The sequence below is a fragment of the Bidens hawaiensis genome, unplaced genomic scaffold (genome assembly GCF_021521415.1).
Source record: "Bidens hawaiensis isolate Kalapana, Puna unplaced genomic scaffold, B.hawaiensis_p1.1 tig00004234_1, whole genome shotgun sequence".
In the NCBI taxonomy this organism is placed as follows: Eukaryota; Viridiplantae; Streptophyta; class Magnoliopsida; order Asterales; family Asteraceae; genus Bidens; species Bidens hawaiensis.
The window spans coordinates 771,641-796,648 of record NW_027491252.1 but is presented as its reverse complement, the minus strand read 5'-3'; the positions used below and the strand labels follow the sequence as shown (position 1 = coordinate 796,648).

The window sequence follows — 25,008 nt, the reverse complement described above, 5'->3', positions numbered from 1 at the left end:
AGAAGGATTTAAAAACGGTTTGGTTTGATTATTCAACTGTGACAGTTCGCTCACGCTGCCAGCCATCGCCCATTGTCTGCTGATTTTAGAGTTATTTTCAAGCAAACACGTACCTTGATTTCTTATTCATGGCTTATTTTTACTACTTGCAAACTAGAAAATCAAACACCCGTCCAGGATGAGTAAGGTATCATTTCTTGATTTGTAGATTGCTTTATAACCAAAGAAAAAAATAGTCTCGCAGTAAGCAGTTAGAAGCTGCAAATGTTACGAATTGAAAAGTAAATTTGGAAAAATTAAAATCACATGATAATGGTAACTATTTTATTATAATGGGTTCTAATCCTAATTTACTTCTATTAACCGTCATCATCATGATTCATGACCACTCCAATAAGGGAATTTTTGCCAGGTTTCTTAATCCATGAAAACGTCATAATAGCCTTGATCTCATCCAAGGTTTTGTTGGCTTATTATTAAACACTCTATGATCACTTCATGCGTTCCAAATGAACCATATTGTTATCCTGAAAATGCTTTGAATAGCTTTCTACTTAGGGACTAGGGTTCAGATGGAGTTTGAAAATGCTAAAAGTTCTTACACGTAACTGATAACCGCAAACTCGAGAGGGAGTTCTCACCACAAACGAATTGAAGACCATACCCCTACCACAATGGACAAAACGACGACAACATGCCATCCCTAAGATTTCAGGTGTCTTGTGCAATTAGTAAAAATGAGTTCTTACGTATATAATTTTTTTCACTAATATGACGATAATTTGTATTTAACAATAGTTAAAATAAAATTACTTTAGAAAAATGATCTAATTTACTCAATTAAACAAATCATGAGGCTCTCTAAGCATTCTTGGAAGCAAATTTACTGATCAACTGGTCATTATCCATACTTTCTTATACATCGTACTCAATACATATCATTGCCAATCCATATAAAAAGTCTTTCTTGTAACAATGTAGATAATAAATAGGAATTCAACAACTTCAATTTTGAAAAAATCTATCTACAGACTCCACCATTACTAGAATGGTCAAACCATTAATTCCAAATGGCACGCCTCTGTTACCTTTTGGGAGGCCTACGCCTCATGGTCCTTACACTCCATGATGAATATTAACAAGGCCTTACAAATAGCAATTTATGATGAGAGTAATGGATTAATACCCGTAACTTGTTTGGGTTCGTAGGCCTTGTTGGCCCGGTTTGTTATTTGAACTCTAAAGGGTAGACGGGTGTAGGGTGGCCAAACCGAAGCCCGACCCGGTTTAGGTTTCTTTTTTAATAAGATGCAAACCCTAGTCGTATCTCTATATAATCAAAGCTATGTACTTGTAATTATTTGACACTCAATAAAGAATATCTAGTTGCCACCCGTGGACGTAGGTCAGTTTAGACCGAACCACGTTAAATCCTCATGTTCGTTTATTGCTTTCGTGTTCGTGTTCGGTTCGTGTGTGTGTTTAATCCAAACAAATGGTATCAAGTGCTTAGGTTCGTTACACACGGAGAACATGTTTGAACTAGTCTCTTTCATCGTCGTTGAACCAGAGATCGGAGCTAGGGTTCCGCCGCGTGACAGCTAGCCACCGATTGAGTTTTAGCACCGAGGGAAGAAGTAATCAACACCGGCAGAATAGCCGTTTATATCTCGCTGAAGATCGTTGACAGGTTCTGTTTGTATATTTTTTTTGGAAAACATTTGCATCTTTAATTTATTTATTCCTTCATCGGCCATTCAAGAAAAAAAAGAAAGAAGTCAGATTTGTTGAACTAGACAAGGGTTTCTTTTGTTTTTATCTTGGGTCGTTATCAAGCAATTATTGGGCCTATTAAATTTTTTTTTCTTGATCGGTGAACAAAGAGAGAAACTCAATTTTAGTGGATTGGAAATTATTATTTTTTTGGTAGTATTCAATATTCAATAATCCCTTTTTTGGTTGAGATTTTCTATCACGAAGATCGAGTAAATTCATATAATCAATATCCTGTTTTGCAAAGAATCGTCGTCAAATCAGAAGAAACATTAAAGAAATCAAGAACCAGTGTCAACCGCGTTTGTGAGGTTTTATCATTTTAGTTTAAAGTTTTTGTTCTGATTTACAGTTTGTGATTGTTGCGTTTAAATATGTTGATTGTTTAACAGAGTTCAGTAGAACAGCCGTTAAGTTCAGGCTCGTGCCATTGCTGTGTCTATCTCTGTTTTTATCCAGTTTTTTGTTTTAGTTATTGTCATGGCAGAAGACGGAAAGGTTTCGATACAGAAGTTTGATGGACAGATATTTGGTTGGTGAAAGATGCAGATTGAGACGCTACTTTGCCAGAAAGACTTGGATGCAGTGCTTGAGGATGAAAACCAGAAAAGTTGTCAGAAGCAGAGTGGAAGAAGTTAGACAAGAAAGCTAGGGCTTGTATTACATTGTCGTTGTCGGAAGATGTGGCGTTTAACATCATGAAAGAAACCACAGCCCATGGTATGATGAATGCACTATCCAACATGTATGAGAAGCCTTCGACATCGAATAAAGTCTATCTTATCAGAGAGCTAGTGACAACAAGAATGAAAGAGGATGGGTCAGTTACAACGCATATTAATAATCTTAACTTGAATCTCTCCCGCTTAGTGTCAGTCGGCATTAAGTTTGATGATGAAGTTCAAGGTCTTTTGTTTTTATCCTCTTTACCCGATAGTTGGTCACAAACAGTGACATCGGTTTGTAGTTCATCTACAAAAATTACTTTTGATGGGATTCGGGATTTGATTCTTGGAGAAGATTCAAGACGCATAAATTCAGGTGAATCATCAAGTAATATATTAGTCACAGAAGGTAGAGGTAGGGAAAACAAGGCAGTGGAAGCAGGAAGAGGAGTCAGTCTAAGACTCGTAAAGATATTGAATGTTGGGGTTGTAAAGAGAAGAGACACATCAAGAATCAATGTCCGAATGGTAAGAAAGAAGTAAACGTTACAGAAGACAACACAGATGACAACGACAGTAGTGATGAGGCTTTGGTTTATAGTGTTGAGAGTAACATGGATGCTTGGGTGATGGATTCTGGTGCATCGTTTCATGCCACTCACTGTAGTGAAACGATGAAGAATCTTAAGTTTGGGGATTTTGAAAAGGTTCGACTGACGAAAGATGATATTCTAGAGGTTACGAGTATGGGAGATGTTGATTTGATAACTTCAGCAGGTACTTCTTGGACTTTGAAAGATGTGAGGGTTATTCCAAATTTGAAGAAACGTTTGATTTTAGTTGGGCAGTTGGGCAGTGGAAAGTAGTCAAAAGGAATCTCGTGGTTGCTCGTGGCAAAAAAATGGGTTCGTTGTATATGGTAGATATATCACCAAATGGAGTGGGTCCAGCTTTGGTGAAAGACAAAGTCTGGTTCACAGAATCTCGTGGGCAGAAGAAGGTTCGTTTTGCAAGTAACAAACCCAGAGCCAAAGTGAAGATTCATGATGAACGAGCTAGGAAGGTTAAATCAGTCGGAGGACATCGTGACAGTAGGAGCACATGTTATGTTTCAGTTACAGTTCCAGGTCGATAGTGGATTAAGAAAACCAGTATTCCAGCTGTAAAGTCTCTCTAGTGGATTGCTTGCTGAATTTGGAGAGTGTATGTTCTTAGGTTATCTCATGATCCGATAGTTCGCTACAGTGGGAGCCGGTAGGGACAGAGAACGAGTCAGGGGCAGTTTTAGCCATGATTGACGTGTTGGAGCTCTGGGGAGCTTCAACGGGCCTTCGGGTTAATTTATGATAAGGTGGTGGCAACTACAAGATGTTTAATGCTCGGATTGCAGAAGTACAATCAGGAGTGCAAACGAGAGTACTCAAGGCCTCCGAGTGAGAGATTGTTGGGTTCGTAGGCCTTGTTGGCCCGTTTTATTATTTGAAGTATAAAGGGCAAAGGGTTGTAGGGTGGCCAGACCGAAGCCCGACCCGGTTTAGGTTTCTTGTTTAATAAGATACAAACCCTAGTCGTATCTCTATATATTCAAAGCTACGTACTTGTAATTATTTGTCACTCAATAAAGAATATCTAGTTGCCACCCGTGGACGTAAGTCAGTTTAGACCGAACCACATTAAATCATCGTGTTCGTTTATTGCTTTCGTGTTCGTGTTCAATTCGTGTGTGTATTTAATCCTAACATAACTCTGTTCAGACCCCCCTTTTTTCTTGGTACAGGGTCTTCCAAGCTAAAGTTTGCATAACCTTCATCGCCCAAACTAAGGATCTATTGCCTTAAGAAGCGTCCAAAGTCACAACTGAGGATAACTATGTAGTTTTTGCCCTTCCAATTGTTTGAGCAAAAGTGCTCACAACCTCATCGAATCTTGAAATAGATGATAATTTATAGTATATTCTCATTAAACTCTAATGATAGGTTAGTGAGTGAACTTCACCAAAAGTTGTAAAATGGGAGTGACATGAGAGGAAGTATTAGTAACTTGTGGAGCATGCATGTTTACTACTTGGTCGAGGCGATCGTCTTTACTACTTGGTGGTTTATTAGGAAAACTTGGAACACAGAGATTTTTGGCTTCTGTGAAGAGTATAGAGAATTTATTTTTGATTCGATTGTTTCGGTTTCTTTTTTATGGCTTTCATCTCATAATTGTAAATTTCTTTTAGAATGGGTAGAGTTTCTTAGAAACCCACTGCTTTGTTTGTAACTCTTCCTTTCAAACAAAAAATAAAAATTATGGGTACAGTGAGGGGCAAAGATAGATGATGAGGAAGTAACCTCTATATATCTCTGAAAATTAATTTTAATAATTGCATCTTAGAGCATCTAACTTCCTAATATGAAAATCTTAGTCTCTAGGCTTATGACTGCGTGATATTATTTGCTTAATAGTGAGTGTTAAAGCATGTGTTGCCATGAAATCTGAAAAGTGTTTAGAAATATATAATAGAATGGTGGTGAGATTTGAGATCCAAAACTACTGGATAGCAGGTCGGATATGAGATTATCAACCAAACTGATATTTACATTATACTATTGATGAATAAATACAAAGCGTAAGAGCTATAATACAAGAAATAATCACAAGAAAATGGAAAGTAATAAAAATAAAATTTTATCTAAATATAATACAGAGAATTAAACTTTTCGTTGCTTGGGCGGTAAGTCGGGTTGATCACTAATATGCCCCCGCAAGATGGACGATCAAGATATTAGGCCAATCTTGGACAAGAGATTAAGTAAGCGTGGTTTTGGCAATGGCTTGGTTAGAGCGTCAGCCAGCTGATCGTCACCGGAAATGTGTCTGACTCGGATAATGCGTCGTTGAACCATTTCTCGAACAAAGTAGAAATCAAGAGCAAGATGTTTCATGCGCGAGTGAAATATCAGGTTTGCCGAGTAATGTGTGGCGCTTAAATTATCACAAAAGATGGTGGGTGTGACATCAGATTTGTAACCAAGTTCTTTTAATAGAGACATTAGCCACTGTACTTCGGTAGTGGCAGAAGCGACGACCTGAAATTTAGCTTCTGATCGAGCTAAGGTTGGTTGACGTTTAAAGCTCCAAGCAACCGGGTTGGAACCAAGATAAACAATGTATCCTGTAGTACTTAGATAAGTGGATTTATCACTTGCCCAATGCGCGTCAGAAAACGCACGAAGATTTAACGGAGAGTTGTGTTTAAAGAATAACCCATGATGGAATGTACCATGAAGGTAGCGAAGGAATCGCATTAGGGCAGCCCAATGTATATTTGTGGGTGCATGCATAAATTGAGAGAGTTTATTAACCGCGAAGGCTACATCAGGTCTCGTTATAGATAGGTACTGTAACGCTTCGATGAAAGCACGGTATTCGGTTGGGGAGAGTAGTGGTGTACCATCAGTGAGCATGAGATGGTCCGAGAAGGACATTAGGGTGGTAGCCGGCTTGCAATCACTCATGTTGGCTCGATTTAACAAATCAAGGATGTATTTGGATTGAGAAAGGAAAATACCATTAGAGTGGGGAATGACTTCGACACCAAGGAACTAGGAAAGAGAGCCGAGATCTTTGAGAGAGAAATGACCAGCTGACGGGTGGTCCATGGGACAACCCTTAAGTGATATAAGACCGTTAATAACCATGCATACAATAGGTTTATTTTGTGGAATTAGTTGACAATGGTTACTCATATAATTGCAGGTAGGAGAAGAAAGAGGATGTAATTACGAGAACGTGGGCGAAAACGGTGAAGAAAACGGAGTTGAAACGAGAAAGTTATGACGAAACAAGAAGGCCTTGTTAAAGGCCACCGTAGCTTACGGTGAAGCCACCGTAGCTTACGGTGGGATCTGAAGAAAATGACACCGTATGGCAGTTTTAAGCCACCGTAGGCTTTTTAGAAGCCACCGTAAGCTACGGTGGCCACCGTAGCTTACGGTGGGACTGATGCTGAAACTTGTAACAGCCTTATAAACTCGTTTTAGGGTTGGCTTTTGGCATCCCAATCATTATCTTTCATCTAAGGACGACCTAAGGGCGATTTGGAGGTGCCATAGCTTAATTTTGAGTGTGGTAATCATTAGAAACTCTATTTTTATTCGTATGCAAACTATAATCAAAGGGATAACGAACCGAATCATTCTCGGCTAAACTGCTTCGTGTTTTCCCTCGGATTGTAAGGTTTATTATGTTTGTTTGGTTGATTGTTTAGACAATTTCTGAGATAATATTTGATCTTATTGATTTCGTTATTATGGTGTTTGTGTATTGGTTGATAGATTGTTAGTTTGTCGATTTTGTATTCTAAACCGTCAGTTCTTGGTTTTGTAAGTAATCGAGATTAATCGGGAGGGATTTAGGGTTGGATAAACTAATTGGTTTTTGAGTGATCACCTTGCGTTGTATAATCCAAGTACTTGATCCTTAATTATCGCAATCGTTTACATAAACAAGAACTTTGTCTATTGTTCATCTTAGTTAAACATCAACTGTAACAATCATGGAAACCTGAAACCAAGGGAAGACATATTTTCTCATATTGATTAAACTTGTTTAGGTGCTTTAGTTCTTTTTGTTTAAAAACAAACAACCAAATTTTTGAATTTATTTTCTGCACTTAGATTAGTATAGTTTAATTATAAAGCTACTTACTAACGCACTTTCCACAAACTCCCTGTGTTTGACACTCTCTTACTGCTATCTAATTAGTTGTATTCGGTTTATATTTGAGTGAGTCTTCGACATCACGTCACCAGCAAAGGAATTTATAAAACAGTTTATTAGAGAAGTATTTGGACCAGTCAGAATGATATCATCGACAGAGAAGTATTTGGACCAGTTAGAATGATATCATCGACATAGACGAGTAGAAATATTGGTGATTTAGTGGTGTGATTAATAAATAGGGAGGGGTCGGAAATGGTCTGTTTGAAACCAACTAAGAGAAGATATTTTTTCAACTCATCATACCACGCATGTGATGCTTGGCGAAGGCCATAAATAGCCTTATTTAGTTTGCATACATGATTTGGATAAGAAGGATCGGCGAAACCGGGTGGTTGAGACATGAAAAAATCTTCGGTTAATAAGTCGGATCGGATCGCTTGAGCTTCTTTCAATATTCCCTTCCATACCCTTACACTTGGCCCCATTACAACCCGTTTAAGACCATCTTCATTTGTATTCATGTCAAATGCAATTACATAGGTGGAGATTTGATGATTGTACAAGCGTAGAGAATTGATTAGATATGAAATGTATGGATGATCACTAAGGAAAAGTTAATGTGTAAATGTATGTTATGTATAGGTAAAAACCGAAAGCATGTTAGGTTTGGTTAGAAATCTTCGGTTTAAATGGAACATCAAATGAACTAGCGCACCCGATAAAAATAAGGGAATAGGGTATGACTTGGGACCTTAACTGAACCGGATTTGTGGTAAGATTGGTGGATACAAGTTGAATGTAATAGAATATTTGTGTTGAGATGTTGCTTGAGGGCAAGCAACGGGTAAGTGTGGGAATGTGACGGGTGGTCCATTGGACAACCCTTAAGTGATATAAGACTGTTAATAACCATGCATACAATCGGTTTATTTTGTGGAATTAGTTGACTATGGTTACTCATATAATTTCAGGTAGGAGAAGATAGAGGATGTAATTACGAGAACGTGGGCGAAAACGATGAATAAAACGGAGTTGAAACGAGAAAGTTATGACGAAAACAAGAAGGCCTTGTTAAAGGCCTTCCGTAGCTTACGGTGAAGCCACCGTAGCTTACGGTGGGATCTGAAGAAAATGACATCGTATGGCAGTTTTAAGCCACCGTAGGCTTTTTAGAAGCCCCCGTAAGCTACGGTGGCCACCGTAGCTTACGGTGGGACTGACGCTGAAACTTATAACAGCCTTATAAACTCGTTTTAGGGTTGGCTTTTGGCATCCCAATCATTATCTTTCATCTAAGGACGACCTAAGGGCGATTTGGAGGTGCCATAGCTTAATTTTGAGTGTGGTAATCATTAGAAACTCTATTTTAATTCGTATGCAAACTATAATCGAAGGGACAACGAACCGAATCATGCTCGGCTAAACTCCTTCGTGTTTTCCATCGGATTGTAAGGTTTATTATGTTTGTTTGGTTGATTGTTTAGACAATTTCTGAGATAATATTTGATCTTATTGATTTCGTTATTATGGTGTTTGTGTATTCGTTGATAGATTGTTAGTTTATCGATTTTGTGTTCTAAACCGTCAGTTCTTGGTTTTGTAAGTAATCGAGATTAATCGGGAGGGATTTGGGGTTGGATAAACTAATTGGTTTTTGAGTGATCACCTTGCGTTGTATAATCCAAGTACTTGATCCTCAATTATCGCAATCGTTTACATAAATATGAACTTTGTCTATTGTTCATCTCAGTTAAACATCAACTGTAACAATCATGGAAACCTGAAACCGAGGGAAGACATATTTTCTCATATTGATAAAAACTTGTTTATGTGCTTTAGTTCTTTTTGTTTAAAAACCAAATAACCAAATCTTTGAATTTATTTTTTGCACTCAGATTAATATAGTTTAATTATAAAGCTACTTAATAACGCACTTTCCACAAGCTCCCTGTGTTTGATACCCGCTTACTGCTATCTAATTAGTTGTATTCGGTTTATATTTGAGTGAGTCTTCGACATCACGTCAAATTTTGGAGCCGTTGCCGGGGAGTAGTGCGCAACGTGTGTTAGCTTTAGTAGGTTCTTGTGTTATTTTCGGGTTTACGCTGGTTGTGTTAGTGTGCAGGTACCTACAGGTGTATGCATACTAGAGGCTCTAACAGGTCATCACCGCTAGTAATCGATCCCTAGATTGACAGAACACTTCGAAGAAACCGAGTTTTACTTAGGGAGAATAAGCTTCTTGGTTCTCCAACCGCATCAAACAACATGGATTCACCAGTTCCCACTTCGGGTCAAACAATCCCGACTACACCTCCACCAAATCCACCTCCACTGATCACCACTAATATACCTACAGCATCAAGTGAACTCCAACCACCAACCACAACCGAACCCATAGCTTCCCAATTCACCTATGCAACATCATCCACAATGCCACCTATTACCAACCTTTTTCCTACATTTGGTGCATCGTCATCTCAACAACCAACCTTTCAACCATCACAATCAAGCTACCAATATCAACCCCAACCTTTTATGCAACATTCAAGATCACAAGGTGACGGATACGGATATGGGTTTGATAGTGAATTTGAAGGGTATGAAGTGGAAGGTTACTACGTGGGAGGTGATGGAGGAAAAATGTTAAATCCGGGAACTTTTGGTTATGGTCAATGGCAACAACCACCACCGGTTATTCAACAACAACCACCACCAGTTCAACAACCGCCAGTTATACAACAAGCTCAACAACAACCACCGGTTGTTGTTAATCAACAAGTTCAACCGCCACCAATTGTTCAACAACCCCAAGGGCAACCTCAAGATCAACAATTCCAACCACAAATGCCCCAACCACAGTTTCAACAACAATATGCGCAGCCAAGGCCTGTTTATAGGCAAATGGGCCAACCAAGAGTACCAATGGGGGTACCAAGAAGGCATGCAAGAGAGATGGTAAGGGGGATTGAAGCCTATTTCCGACCCATAATTACTAATAATCCGTCTTCAGTGGTTATCCCTCTCAATAATCAAGGGAGGACATTTGAAGTAAGAACAAATTCACTTCAAAGTCTTCCGAAGAATAAGGGTCTAGCAACGGAGGAACCTTACTTCCACTTGGAGGAATATGACTCCATTTGCAACACAATTGGGGGTCAAGGTTTTACATCGGATGATGTGAAGTTGGTTCTATTACAGTTTTCATTGGAAGACAAGGCAAAGAGATGGTTTTACACTTTGCCTTCCGCATCTGTTTATACTTGGGCCGAAATGCAACAAAGATTTTTAGAAGAATTTTACACGGCCCAAAAGACCAATGATGCGAGAAGAAGTTTGAGAACCTTCCAACAACAATCTGGGGAAATGTTTCATGAAGCATTTGAGAGGTTCAATATGATGATAAAGAATTGTCCTCATCACGGTATTGCTTTATGGGAGTTGTTGAATGCGTTTCATGAGGGTTAAGTATGGAGGATGAACGAGATTTGAGGTCGATCACGAATGGTACATTTGATACCAATTATGAACAAGATGATTGGGCATATTTGGAACAAATGGCGGTTACCTCAAAGAGAAAGGCCCAAACCGGACGAAGAGCAAGACCGGCGATTGGTAGACCGCAAGTTCAAGCCGTGGAAGAAGGAAATGTACAAACCACTAATCAAGTAATCGATGTTTGTACAATTGTAATAAGTTGGGTCATGCAACGGAGGTATGTACGGTAGGTCAAGCATTGGTAGAAGAGGTGAATGCACTTCAAGGTGGAGGTGATAGGAATTACAACATGAACTCCAACACCTACCACCCCGGGTTAAGAAATCATCCGAATTTTTGATATGGAAATCCGGCCACTCAATCTAACCCGAATTTTCAAGGAAATCAAGGCAATTATGTTCCTCGCCAACAATACAATAACCAAGGTAACTTTCATGGTGGGAATAGTCAAGGGTTTCAAGGTCAAAGGGGTGGTGGTCAAAGTGGTTCAATGGGTCAAAGTTCGTCAAATGGGAATGAAGTTATAGACATGTTAAAGATGATGCAACAAGACATGCAAAGGAGAAATCAACTTGATGAAGTGCGCATGCAAAAGGATGAAGTCCGTGACAAAGCCATCCAATCGTTGATCACTCAAATGGGTCAACTTGCAACCGATGTGGCGAATTTGAAGAAAAACAGCTCGAGTTTAAAGAAGGGGAACAACGTGCATATCAATGCGGTAAGTCTTTTACCTAATTTTGAAATAACTAGTGTTCAAGTTGACCCAACACCACAATTTGTTGAGGGGGTGGTGGAAGATATTAGTGATGAGATTGAAAATGTGGTTAATTATGAAACAATTTTTCAATATAACTCTGAATTACAACCGAATGAAACATCTTTTTGTGAAAATTGTTCTTGTGATAAATGTTTAAATGACAAATTAACCAAAATAAGGGATGAGAGGGTTGATAATAATATTATCCCGAGTAAACTTCAAGACCCAGGAGTGCCCTTTTTATCAATCCAAATTGGTGAATTTGAAACTAATCGGGCACTGCTAGATCTTAGAGATTGTGTTAGTATCATGCCCGGTAGTCTATATGATCAGTATGAGTTTGGTCCACTACAAAAAGTAAAAACCACCATGGTTTTAGCGGATCGAACCCATACACTTCCCCAAGGCATGCTAAATAATGTGATGGTACATGTGGAGGATTTCTGTTACCCAAGTGACTTTTTAGTACTTGATTATGCTAAAAATGTAACTAACACGCAACCCACAGTCATATTGGGTAGACCCTTCCTTGCCACTTCACTTGCAGTGATTGATTGTGCCAAGGGGACACTGGGAATAAAGTGTGGAAATCGTGATAAACGATTATTATTATTTGAAAATAATACTGACTCTTTTGTTGACAAGGAAAGCCTAGAGGCGGATTTTGTTAACAAGTGTGTATCCATGAGCAAGGATCACACGAAAGTGGAGTGTTTTGTGTTTGATAGGTTAGTTGAGAAGAAAGAAGTTGAACATCAACAGAGTGAGAAGGCGGCAGAAAAGGTAGCCGACCAAAAAAGATGAAAATGAGACATCCACCTAACCTAAATCATCCATGGTGGAGGATGATGATGTTCGGGCCTGACCCTGGTTTGCCGGAAGACTGGCAACAATTGCTTGTAAAGGAGTGTGCTTATAACGAGAGAGCTACACAGGAGTGGGCCAGTCACCCACCTTGAAAGTCATAAAAGTTTCAAAAAGGTGGTAATTGTACATTTTGTATATTTTAATTTTTAATTTGCATTATAATTTCTAGTTTGTTTGTTATTACTGGTATTTTACTACCATCTTAGCAAAAACCAAGTGTGGGGAAATTCTTATGGATTTCTCTTCGACACTGTGTTGGGAACAACCCGGGTTTTTCATGGAAGGAAGTAGAGTTTTACTTAGTAGTGTCTTTGTTTTTATTTTCTCAAAACCATACATTGGGGACAATGTATCCCAAGTGTGGGGATGAGGAAAATTATGTTTTAAAAAAAACATAAAAAAATCAGAAAAATTGAAAAAATTTTAAAAAAATGTGTTTAAAGAAACCAGAAAATGGTAAGATGGCGGGGTGAAGTTTTGGTCCCTTTTCATGGTTACAATTCCCTAAATAACACGTGCCTAGTTGTTTTAAAAAAAGGAGATTATGTAGTTTTCTAACCAAGGTTAGCATGCTTTCGGTGTAATAACTTGCATAACACATTCGTTTACACTTGAGAATTGAGAAAGTATTGGTTGGTGAGACGGGTGATCCGATAGAACTTGTACAATTAGTGCATTTCGAGATCTTAGCTTGGCATGAGTGCAAAAGTGATAGAGGCACTTAGGTTAAGCCTCGTCTGGATGAGCGAGAGTGTGGGTAATGGGGGTTGGGGCCTCATACATTATACATATGAGGATGGTTATGTGAGGGACGGGGGGGTTGGTTCCTTTAGAAAAATTTATTGGGCCTATTCTTTTATTTGATCAACCCCGGTGTTATATTGCGAAACGATCCAACTTAATAGGTTTCTATGTAATTGTTTTAGTATTTATCAGCTAGATATGTGAAGCATTAGGTTTATCATGCTGGTTTGTAATGTTCAAGTATTATATTAGTTCAAAAAAAAAGTTTGTATTAGAGTTGCAATGTTTATGTATGCATAGTTCAAAGTATTATTTATTGAGTGAAAAAAAAAAGAAAAAAGAAAAGAAAAAAAAAGAAAAAAAAAGAAAAGAAAAAGAGAAGTTAGTGATGTTTATAGTTGTTTATTTTATTGTTTACTTAGTTTGTTTATAATAAGTCGGATCGGATCGCTTGAGCTACTTTCAATATTCCCTTCCATACCCTTACACTTGGCCCCATTACAACCCGTTTAAGACCATCTTCATTTGTATTCATGTCAAATGCAATTACATAGGTGGAGACTTGATGATTGTACAAGCGTATGCGAGGAGAATTGATTAGATATGAAATGTATGGATGATCACCAAGGAAAAGTTAATGTGTAAATGTATGTTATGTATAGGTAAAAACCGAAAGCATGTTAGGTTTGGTTAGAAATCTTCGGTTTAAATGGAACATCAAATGAACTAGCGCACCCGATAAAAATAAGGGAATAGGGTATGACTTGGGACCTTAACTGAACCGGATTTGTGGTAAGATTGGTGGATACAAGTTGAATGTAATACAAGATTTGTGTTGAGATGTTGCTTGAGGGCAAGCAACGGGTAAGTGTGGGAATGTGACGGGTGGTCCATTGGACAACCCTTAAGTGATATAAGACTGTTAATAACCATGCATACAATCGGTTTATTTTGTGGAATTAGTTGACTATGGTTACTCATATAATTTCAGGTAGGAGAAGATAGAGGATGTAATTACGATAACGTGGGCGAAAATGGTGAATAAAACGGAGTTGAAACGAGAAAGTTATGACGAAAACAAGAAGGCCTTGTTAAAGGCCTTCCGTAGCTTACGGTGAAGCCACCGTAGCTTACGGTGGGATCTGAAGAAAATGACACCGTATGGCAGTTTTAAGCCACCGTGGGCTTTTTAGAAGCCACCGTAAGCTACGGTGGCCACCGTAGCTTACGGTGGGACTGACGCTGAAACTTGTAACAGCCTTATAAACTCGTTTTAGAGTTGGATTTTGGCATCCCAATCATTATATTTCATCTAAGGACAAACCTAAGGGCGATTTGGAGGTGCCATAGCTTAATTTTGAGTGTGGTAATCATTAGAAACTCTATTTTGATTCGTATGCAAACTATAATCGAAGGGACAACGAACCGAATCATGCTCGGCTAAACTCCTTCGTGTTTTCCCTCGGATTGTAAGGTTTATTATGTTTGTTTGGTTGATTGTTTAGACAATTTCTGAGATAATATTTGATCTTATTGATTTCGTTATTATGGTGTTTGTGTATTGGTTGATAGATTGTTAGTTTATCGATTTTGTGTTCTAAACCGTCAGTTCTTGGTTTTGTAAGTAATCGAGATTAATCGGGAGGGATTTAGGGTTGGATAAACTAATTGATTTTTGAGTGATCACCTTGCGTTGTATAATCCAAGTACTTGATCCTCAATTATCGCAATCGTTTACATAAACACGAACTTTGTCTATTGTTCATCTCAGTTAAACATCAACTGTAACAATCATGGAAACCTGAAACCGAGGGAAGACATATTTTCTCATATTGATTAAAACTTGTTTATGTGCTTTAGTTCTTTTTGTTTAAAAACCAAATAACCAAATCTTTGAATTTATTTTCTGCACTCAGATTAATATAGTTTAATTATAAAGATACTTAATAACACACTTTCCACAAACTCCCTGTGTTTGATACTCTCTTACTGCTATCTAATTAGTTGTATTCGGTTTATATTTGAGTGAGTCTTCGACATCACGTCACCAGCAAAGGAATTTATAAAACAGTTTATTAGAGAAGTATTTGGACCAGTTAGAATGATATCATCGACAGAGAAGTATTTGGACCAGTTAGAATGATATCATCGACATAGACGAGTAGAAATATTGGTGATTTAGTGGTGTGATTAATAAGTAGGGAGGGGTCGGAAATGGTCGGTTTGAAACCAACTAAGAGAAGATATTTTCTCAACTCATCATACCATGCACGTGATGCTTGGCGAAGGCCATAAATAGCCTTATTTAGTTTGCATACATGATTTGGATAAGAAGGATCGGCGAAACCGGGTGGTTGAGACATGAAAACATCTTCGGTTAAGGTGCCTTGAAGGAAGGCATTGTTGATGTCGAGTTGCCAAAGACATCATTTATGAGAGGTAGCGAGAAAGAGAAGAAGGCGAAGAGTTGCGGGTTTGATAACCGGACTGAAGGTTTCAACATAGTCTAAACCAGGATGTTGATGAAAACCTTTGGCAACTAAACGAGCCTTTAAACGATCAACGGTTTCATCCGGTTTAAATTTTTTACGAAAGACCCACTTGGAACCAACAAGATTTGGAACGGATTCGGATGGACCTAGAGACCAAGTTTGATTGCGTTGTAATGCATCAAACTCTTCTTGCATGGCTTTACGCCATAGAGGGTTTTTGAGTGCTTGGGTGATTGTGGACGGTTCAAGGGAGGGGGAAGTGGTGGCATTATAGAGGACAAAGTTTTTGTTGTGATATTTAGGATTTGGTTTACGTGTATGGAGAGTGCGGGGTGGAGATGGAATAGGTGCATCATTGATGATGGAATTATTATCAAATTGTGTGGGAGATGAGGAAGTATCGGATATGTGTGGAGGAGTATTTTACTGCGTTGAGGGTGGGGTTGAGTCTGGGGAGTTATCGAACATAAGTGAAAAGGAGAAAGGGTGGGGTTGGGTAGTGGAGTTAGATGGGCCAAGAGAGTTCGATTGGGATAATGAGTGAGTAGTTGAATTTGTATTTTCAACAGCGGCTGTGGTATTTTGTGTGTCCATTATGGTGGGGGTATTAGTAGGTTGCATAATAATATTAAGGGGTAGCCATATGTCTGGAGTAGGTGAGGGAAGGGTTACAGATCTTGATAAAGTTTCATAGGGAAATTTGGTTTCAACAAAATAAACATGACGGGAAACATAAACCTTTTCAGTTTGTGTTTCAAGGATATAGTAAGCACTTTGAGTAGACGAATAGCCTACGAAAATACATGGTTTGGATTTAGGTTGTATTATGAGAATTGTAGGGTCGTAACCAAGGGTAAGATAAACAACCAAAACTGCGAAGTTTATCGTAATTAGGTAGTTTGTGAAATAAACGAAGGAACAGTGAATCATTTTTTAGTGTGGAAGTGGGTAAGCGATTTATTAAATAAGTGGCGGTAGTAAAAGCAAAAGGCCAAAATTTAGGGGCATTTTGGCATGAGATAGAAGGGTGAGACCCGTTTCAACTATGTGGCGATGTCGACGTTCGGCATAGCCATTATGTTCAGGTGTGTGTGGTGGGGAGGTGAGATGCGAAATGCCACAAGAAGCAAGATGAGAAGATAATTTGATGTATTCGCCACCGTTGTCCGAAAATAACTGTTTTATTTTGCATTGAAAATAATTTTCGACAAGTCGTTGGAAGCTAATGAAGGTTTGAAGGGAATCAGATTTCTTTTTATGTGTATTTGGTGTAATGATCAACAAAAATTATATAATATTTGTAACCGTCGTACGAAAGAACGGGTGAGGACCATACATCCGAAAATAAAAGTTGTAACGGTGCATTAGAAGTAATAGACGAGACATTAAAAGGAAGCTTGTGACTTTTATTAGTGCAACAAGAATTACACGAATCATTAACATAAGAAATAGATGGAATACGGGAAGATAAATAATGCAACACTTGTGAATGCGGGTGTCCAAGACGATGATGCCACAAGTGGGTTTTATTTGTTAAGGCATGAAAAGCAAAAGGAGGAGATCTCGGACGAAGCTCATAGATCCCGTGTTCAGCTGTTCCCGAAGGAGGGGGAGGTGAGAGTGGCAATCCTTGATAACAAAATTGAGAGAAAAAAAATTGGATTAGTATACTATTATCAAGACATAAACGGGATATAGAGATAATGTTACGGGATATAGATGGAACACATAAAACATTGTGTAAGATTAGTGTGACGGTGTCAAAATGAAGTGTTAAAGAACCAACATGAGTGATATTAAGGGACGAACCATCTCCAATGACGAGTTCTTGAGTGCCATCATATGGAGCGTGAAGTGACAATGTAGAAAGATCATTCGTTATGTGGTGAGAAGCACCACTTTCAAAGAGCCAAGGATGAATATCACCGGGTATCGGGCTTGCAACATTCATCATATGCGCATGTGGATTGATATTGTATGTACCTCTGGGCAGCGGAGGTAAGCTAATGTTTGGGTACATCTTCTTGAAGGCTGGGCATGAGGTGGGAGAATGTCCTTTGTCAAGCAAAATTGACATTTGCCAAGAAAGGGGCGACCATGGTTATTTTGAGAGTTATGAGCTGTGGTTTTTGGTGGAGTTGGCAGGAGACCAGCAGTTTGGGAAGATGGTCGGTTTTGCCATGGTTTGGAGTTTCAGCGGGTTATGGGCTGGAAAGGCAGTGGTGGGTTGATGAAGATTTGAAGTGGAAACAGGTTGTTGGGCCAAGGTTAACTCCTTGTTAATAAGTTTTTCATGAAGTTCATGAAACTAGATGGGAGTATCTTGGGCATGAACCGAATCGATGACGGATTTATAAAGGGTAGAGTCAAGGCCATTAAGAATGACATCTGTAATATCTTCATGGTCAGGTGGTTTACCGAGAATAGCGAGCTCGTCTGCCACGACTTTAACCGACTGCATGAAGTCTGTTATAGTTTGATTGGAGCCTTTAGAGGATTGTTTAAGGCGATGTTGCAGCTGTTTTATATGCCCTCGAGATTTAGAAGCATATGTGTCAGAAAGTATCTTCCATGCTTCAAAAGAAGTCTTGGCATTTGTGATTAACGGGAATAGATTTGGGGAGAGGCTTCCAACGAGTGCTCCGTACAGGAGACGCTCTTGGCGAAACCAAGCATGGTAAACGATGTTGGGAATGGATTTCCCATCTTTATTAGCAGTGGTTGGTGTAGGGACTGGAAGAGATCCATCTATGTATTTGAAAAGATCCAAACCATAGAGGATAGCTTCAAGTTGAGTCTTCCAACTAAGATAATTCGTGTCGGTTAATTTTAGAGATGAAGGGAGGGTAACGAGAGTGAGAGAGGAAGTGGTGTTTAAGGGTATGGTTCCAATTGTGGAGGCGGAGATGGAGCTATCGGAGGCCATTGGTGGTGCCGAATAAAGAAATAGGAGATTATGGGGAGGTCGCCGGGAAATTTTGAAGAGATGGTGGCGGCTAGGGTTCCTTCCTGGCTGATACCATATGAGATTATCAACCAAACTGATATTTACATTATACTATTGGTGAATAAATACAAAGCGTAAGAGCTATAATACAGGAAATAATCACAAGAAAAAGGAAAGTAATAACAATACAATTTTATCTAAATATAATACAGAGAATTAAACTTTTCGTTGCTTGGGCGGGAAGTCGGGTTGATCACTAATACCGGATACCTATTTCGGAGAATACGTACGTACCTCTTTTGCAGAATACATGCCCTTATGTTTTTTTCATATATGCATGAAACCATGCCTTAACTACCTAACCTGATAAACGTTAATCTTAATTAATTGTACGTTGACGATTCTTCGTTGTAGTTTAGATGTGTTATGTTCCATACCTTGGATACCTAGAATGATAATTGAATTCTCTTTGAACTTTCAGCCTTCTGTACCAATTGTTTATAAGCTAAACACAACACGTACGTTGTCCATACATCTTACTTTGAAATACATTATAGCGTTATTTAAATGAGATTACATAGACTAAGGTGTACCTTTATATTCAAATAAAATTAGAGATGGCATATCCATGTAAATATGATTTGTTGTATCCTCTTTTCTGCCATAAATACCTTTCAAAACTAATGAAACTTAATCATCCTTAATGCTGCATAAGCAATAAGCCTGTACCCAACTAACATGACACCCAAAGCAGCCACATCCCACCACAAATTTCCCACGCCCAAGAACTTGATTCCAGGAAAATCAAAAACGTTACAATGAACACCGATCCCACACTCATAAACTTCATTTTTCGTGTATTGTACTTACACTAAGAGCTTGTAACAATAATGGCTAAACGAGATGTACTTCAACCATGAGATGAAAGGCGGAATCATTCGAACATAGTAACCACCCGCTAGCAAGAACACTAGCATGATCACAGACGATAAGGTGGTTGCTTGCTTAAGGTCTAGTATGGCACCTAAGGCTAGCCCAAGTCCTTGTGAAACAAGTACATTGAACAAGATGATTACAATGGTTAGTAAGTATGTGACAAGTGACGGTTTGAGGCCGCCCATCCAATATGTAATAGTCACAAATATGGTTGGAAGGACAAGCTCCATTGGTAAATCTCCGGCCATTCTAGCCAAGTAATATGAGGAAAGTCGGTACATCCCCGATGAATATTCTCTTGTTAGCATTGGTCGTTCTTGAGGAAAGGTGAATATGGCGTTGGATAGAGGGTAAAACCCCCAAAATATTGAAAAAAAGAACTAAAGTCCTACCTGAAAAGAATTGTAACATGTTTGCATGAGATTATAAGGGACAAAGCCTCATTTACATTTAATTATGACATATTCTATGTTTAGGTTTTATAAATAGCGATATGTTATAATCTAAAAAGGTTGACACCGAATCACCGATATTAAGGAATGTGATATTGTACTTTCATTTTGCGTCTCATTATAATAGTTTAAATGTCTTGATAATAGTGGGCCAAGCCTTTTAGTTATACACCATAAGAAAATACGCAGTGACCTAAAAAAATGGTAAATACCCTTTTTAGTTATTCACACACCCTTTTAATACACATTTAAACCTTATATACACCCTATAAAAGGTGTATGAATAACACATCCCCTTAAAAAAAATGATCACGTACTAGTCAAAACTTAGCAAGAAAAGTACGAGGTTACCTACACATAGTAATTAGTTGGTAAATGTACCTTTAGTAAGGTCTGAGCCCCTTTATTGACTTAAAATAGTACGGAGATAGTGTTGAGTCCCTTTAGTTATTTACGGCACAAATCTTTTCCAAAAATTATCACTAAATTGACAAGACTTATAGTCGTTATTCTTAACAATTGTAACTAAAGAATAATGTCTCTTCACAAGTTCACTATACGGTATTATATGTCTTTGTCACCTAAAAGACATTTTCCTTGTAATAATGTAATTAATCGTCTTTGAAGTGTTGTTAGTAACCTAAGTGTGGGTAAATTGTTAACTGATGGAGTACTAAGCACTATTGTCGATCTATTTTACCAATGAATTTTTAACATCAAATTACCGATGAATTTAATGCTGGGTTAAAAAAATTAAACAGAACTTTTATTATAAACTCGTCATTGTGGTTATTTCGATGATAAAATTCATAATCTCTCTCTCTCGCTCCCTCCCTCCCTCCCTCTCTCTGTTTTATTAATATGGTGAATCGTTACAAAAGTTTGAATAAGTTCAGTTTTACATCTAAAACATGAATGATACACTTTTGAGAAGAACAATAAACATACATTGTGCTTTTAAGATGTAATATCGTACTTATATTGATAGTTTGATTCATGATCTTTAGTTCGGTTGATTAACCTTTTTGTAATTATGTTTTTTTTTCTTTTGCAATCTGTCTTTTATATATATATATATATATATATATATATATATATATATATATATATATATATATATATATATATATATATATATATATCAATGTGAATTTCATTTTTTAATTCAAGTTGGCAATGTCATGGAACTGACAAAATTCAATATGGAATACCATGTTTTTTAAGGAGACGTTGATATGTGAGAACAATGGATCAAGACACTAATCGTGGTACCTGATCTTGCAGTTGTGACAAATCCGAGTGCCACCACATAAGACCTGAAAGGACTGAAACAGACATTACTTGAAAGATTCTTAATCTCGAGTACGATTCATGTCTCCTCTCTCTAAGACCCCTCTTAAGCAAGACTTTAAATTGCATCCACCAACTCGTGGTCCATTGCTTGTCACAACCTGCGATAACGGACCACTTCGTATTAACTTTCGAACAAGTACAATTTTCTTTAACTAGAAATCCTTCTATCTAACACTCCCGTAAATGATCTTGTGACGGATCTAACGTGGCTAAAGTAACAAAGATATGGACAATATTCTCTTAATCTTACTTTTTACGGGTGATGTCCCTTGAATCCCTATTGTCATGTCTTCAACCTGTTGATAAATATCGTCTTTAACAAGATGTTGAAGGTTTGTTTTGTAAGATGTTATTAAAAACTGTTTGATTGAGATGTAATCTCCAATGTAGTCTAATCTTCCTTGATGATCTTGTGGCTGTTCATCTTGGTTTCTATAAGGGGACACATCTGTATTTTAAAGTCCAAAACAGTTATTTATTATTCTTTACGAAATATTAAGTTATTGCTAGGAAAAAACCTAATTCATTTAACTTTTACATCATTAGTTTCTTAAACTTTATACTTCTTACATACACTTAGTATGTTATGTACATAAATAACCCTTAAAATAACTTGTTCATGTGTTTTTATTACTTTTAACTATTTACGTGCATATGTGTAGATATCATAACTGAGTAAGTTCTATACATAAATAAAATTGGTTTGTGTTAAACAAATATTTCATTTTAACAATTTATTATGTTTTAAAGATTTTTAAGATTGAAAAAACCAAACAGTTCATTTTGTTTCTCATATTCTTGCAATATATTATGTTATTCATAGATCACTGTTTATTTGATGATTAGTTTCTTTTTAATGTTTCGATCAGTCTCACTAGTTACTAATTAAGTCTTTCTTATTATTATAACTAGTCTAACTTATTCATGTACACAGGAACTGATAAAAACACAAATCAAGGCATGCGACATCAATTGATATTATTTCATGAAAATGGGATACGCTAATGAATTTTACAACATGACATATGTTTTTAAGTAAAAAAATAAATAAATATTATATAGTTAAAAAAGAAACCAAAGTTACCATTGTTGGGTTTAATACGGGTGTAGCCCCGCCCCGTCTTGGGTTGGGCAGTTAAAGACTAGAAGGGTTGAATGGGTTGGCCACCCACTCAACTTTAGTGGCCCGTTTTATATTATTTCTTGTAACTTATGGAGAAAGAAAATAAACCCTAGTTAGCCTCCCTATATAAACAATGTTGTATCTTATAATTTATTGAGCACCTCAATAAAAGAAGAGACCCTGTTCGTTGCCCGTGGACGTAAGTTACACACCGTGACCGAACCACGTAAATCCTGTGTTCGTATCTCTTTACTACTTTATATTATTATAATTGTTTTGTGTGTTCGTAAACCCACAGCCGCCGATATAAAGCATATTATATTGTCTTGTTTGTGGGTTTGTGAGTTTGTTGACCTACTGCCGCCACTAGCATATAATCAATATAATATTGATTTGAACCTGTGTTTCTGAGATTGAAGTCAGAGACCATCAGCACTAATAATTGATTATTATTAATCAATTACCTTTTCTTGAATTAAAAGTCAAAGCCTACAACTAATATTGTGGAACTCGATCAGAACAAAGGAAGCCTTTGTGTTCAGTTTGTAACAAGGGCAGTTTACTTATCCAGGTTCTGATTTGTATTCCGTTTTAGTTTGGTTGTTTGGGTTAATTAATTCTGCTTAGTATACTTCTCGTTTATCCGCTGCGTTTACGTTATATTCGTTTTAGAAATCAATTAGAAATACCGTTAAGTTCTTAAGGCCCGAGCCGTTGTATTGTATTGATTTCTGTCGCCCTATCCGATTTCTTTCGGGTCAGCCGCATACACGTAATACCTAACAACCATTTGCAAGATCAAGAAGAAAATCAGCAGGATTCACGAAATTAAACCCGGGTACATGCCCAATCGAACTGAAATACTCCATTACCCGACCCGTATGCCCACTATAAATCGGGCACCCATCTGATAACACCACCACCTTATCAAACATCCAGTACAACCTACTTGATGGCTGATGGATTGTGGTGACCACACTCCTCCCCCCTCGAGCAAGACCTTTCAATGTCGCAATTATTCGAAGAGCCGTAGTCGAGTCCAGCCCTGATGTAGGCTCATCCAAAAGCAACAGGCTCGGGTTCACCAGCATTTCCTGTCCAATACTAACCCTTTTCAGCTCCCCACCCGAAACACCACGAATAAGTGGACCGCCTATGATGCAATCACGACAAGAGGTTAATCCAAGTTCGGTTATGATGATTTCCGCCTGTTGTATTTTCTCTTCGCGTGTTGGATTGTTGGGCAGCCTCAAAAGGGCAGCATAGGATAAGGTTTCAATAACAGTTAGGTGTGGGTATAAAACATCATCTTGGGCTACAAAACCTGTTTTTCTTTTTATTGAGCTAGTAAACGGCTGCCCGCCGTAGGATATGCGGCCTAAAACCTTTCCTGGCAGCCTACCCGCAAGGGCGGATATTAATGTGGTTTTTCCGCTCCCGGATGGGCCGAGCATAGCTAGCATCTCTCCGGGGCGGACTACACCACTGACTCCACTAACAAGAGTTCGAGTTGAATTTGAATTCGGCAAACCAACATCACGGTCTTGGCCAGATTGTGACTTAATAGTGTATGCCAAATCTTCAAACTGCCATAAGATATATACGACCAAAATTGTTAAACATATATAAAACTAATATTGTATAAAACAGAAAGTAATTATGTTTATTACTCCGTATTTATATGGTGATCATAAATAGAAGAAATTACTTTATATTAAGATGTGATTAGCTAGATTAAAATAAAATATTAGTTAAGAGTTTATTGTAATAATCTTTACGTACATGATATCCTAGTATCTTCAGATTACGTAAATGTTATTACAATAGACCCTAACTAATATATTCTATGTAATAATACGAAGGTGATCATTTTTAACTTATACCTTGAGTGTTATTGGATGTGAAGATTCATGAACAAAAGATAAACCAGATTGGTTTTGATTCGGAGTTCTCGCTTCAACGTAAGTACTGCTAGTGTTTGAAGCGGAACTAGGTGATTTAGCATGAATTGTGGAGTTTAACATACTTGTGGCTTTTTTTAAAAAAAAATATATATTTTCAAACCAATATATAAATAAGTGTGATCAGGTTCACATGTGAAATGATAAGGGGTAGAGAAAGCTTTAAAGAAGGCAGGAAAGGTGGGCAGAGGGGCAAAAGGTGTTAAGAGTGTGATTTTGACGATTTTAGCGTACACGAATTTATTGCATTTGACGACTAGTGTCGCCATTCAGAAAAGAGAAATAAAAAATAATAATAAATAGTGTTGTCAATTTACAATGAGACGTACACAAAGTGGTTGCCTGCTTACGTTTAGGCACAGTAGGTGCGAAGTTGACATTTGTATAAAAAGTTTTAATCAAATAACAGATCTTAGAGGCACTGGTACATGCTGATGTGGCTTCCAATTTATAGTTAACCTCTACTACGTTGCAATTGACAAACACCCTCACAAATTTCAGCCAAAGCCTTAATGATGCTAGTGGGTGTTTATTGAGGTCAGTGACGGACCCAGGATTTTTTGACAACGGGGTCCTATTTTTTCAGCGTTTAAATTTTTCGGGCCGATCGTCGGTCGGGTTGAGAAACATTATAATAAAACACACACAAACAATCCTTGCATAACTAGCTTTAAAATTCAAGTTTTTACAAAACTACGTCACAATCTAACAACAATTTGCTAATAAA

At 37.7% G+C, this 25,008-nt stretch overlaps 1 pseudogene across 1 annotated transcript; it reads right to left on the bottom strand.

The window, feature by feature from the left end:
* Positions 1 to 19,127: 19,127 nt before the first annotated feature.
* On the bottom strand, positions 19,128 to 24,344 carry LOC143625737 (ABC transporter G family member 21-like; annotated as a pseudogene). The gene is made up of 5 exons (XR_013152321.1): positions 24,204 to 24,344; positions 23,108 to 23,906; positions 21,448 to 21,645; positions 21,117 to 21,295; positions 19,128 to 19,784 (listed from the first exon to the last, which is right to left on the bottom strand). The product of XR_013152321.1 is annotated as an ABC transporter G family member 21-like (transcript).
* Between the last annotated feature and the right edge of the window lie 664 nt (positions 24,345 to 25,008).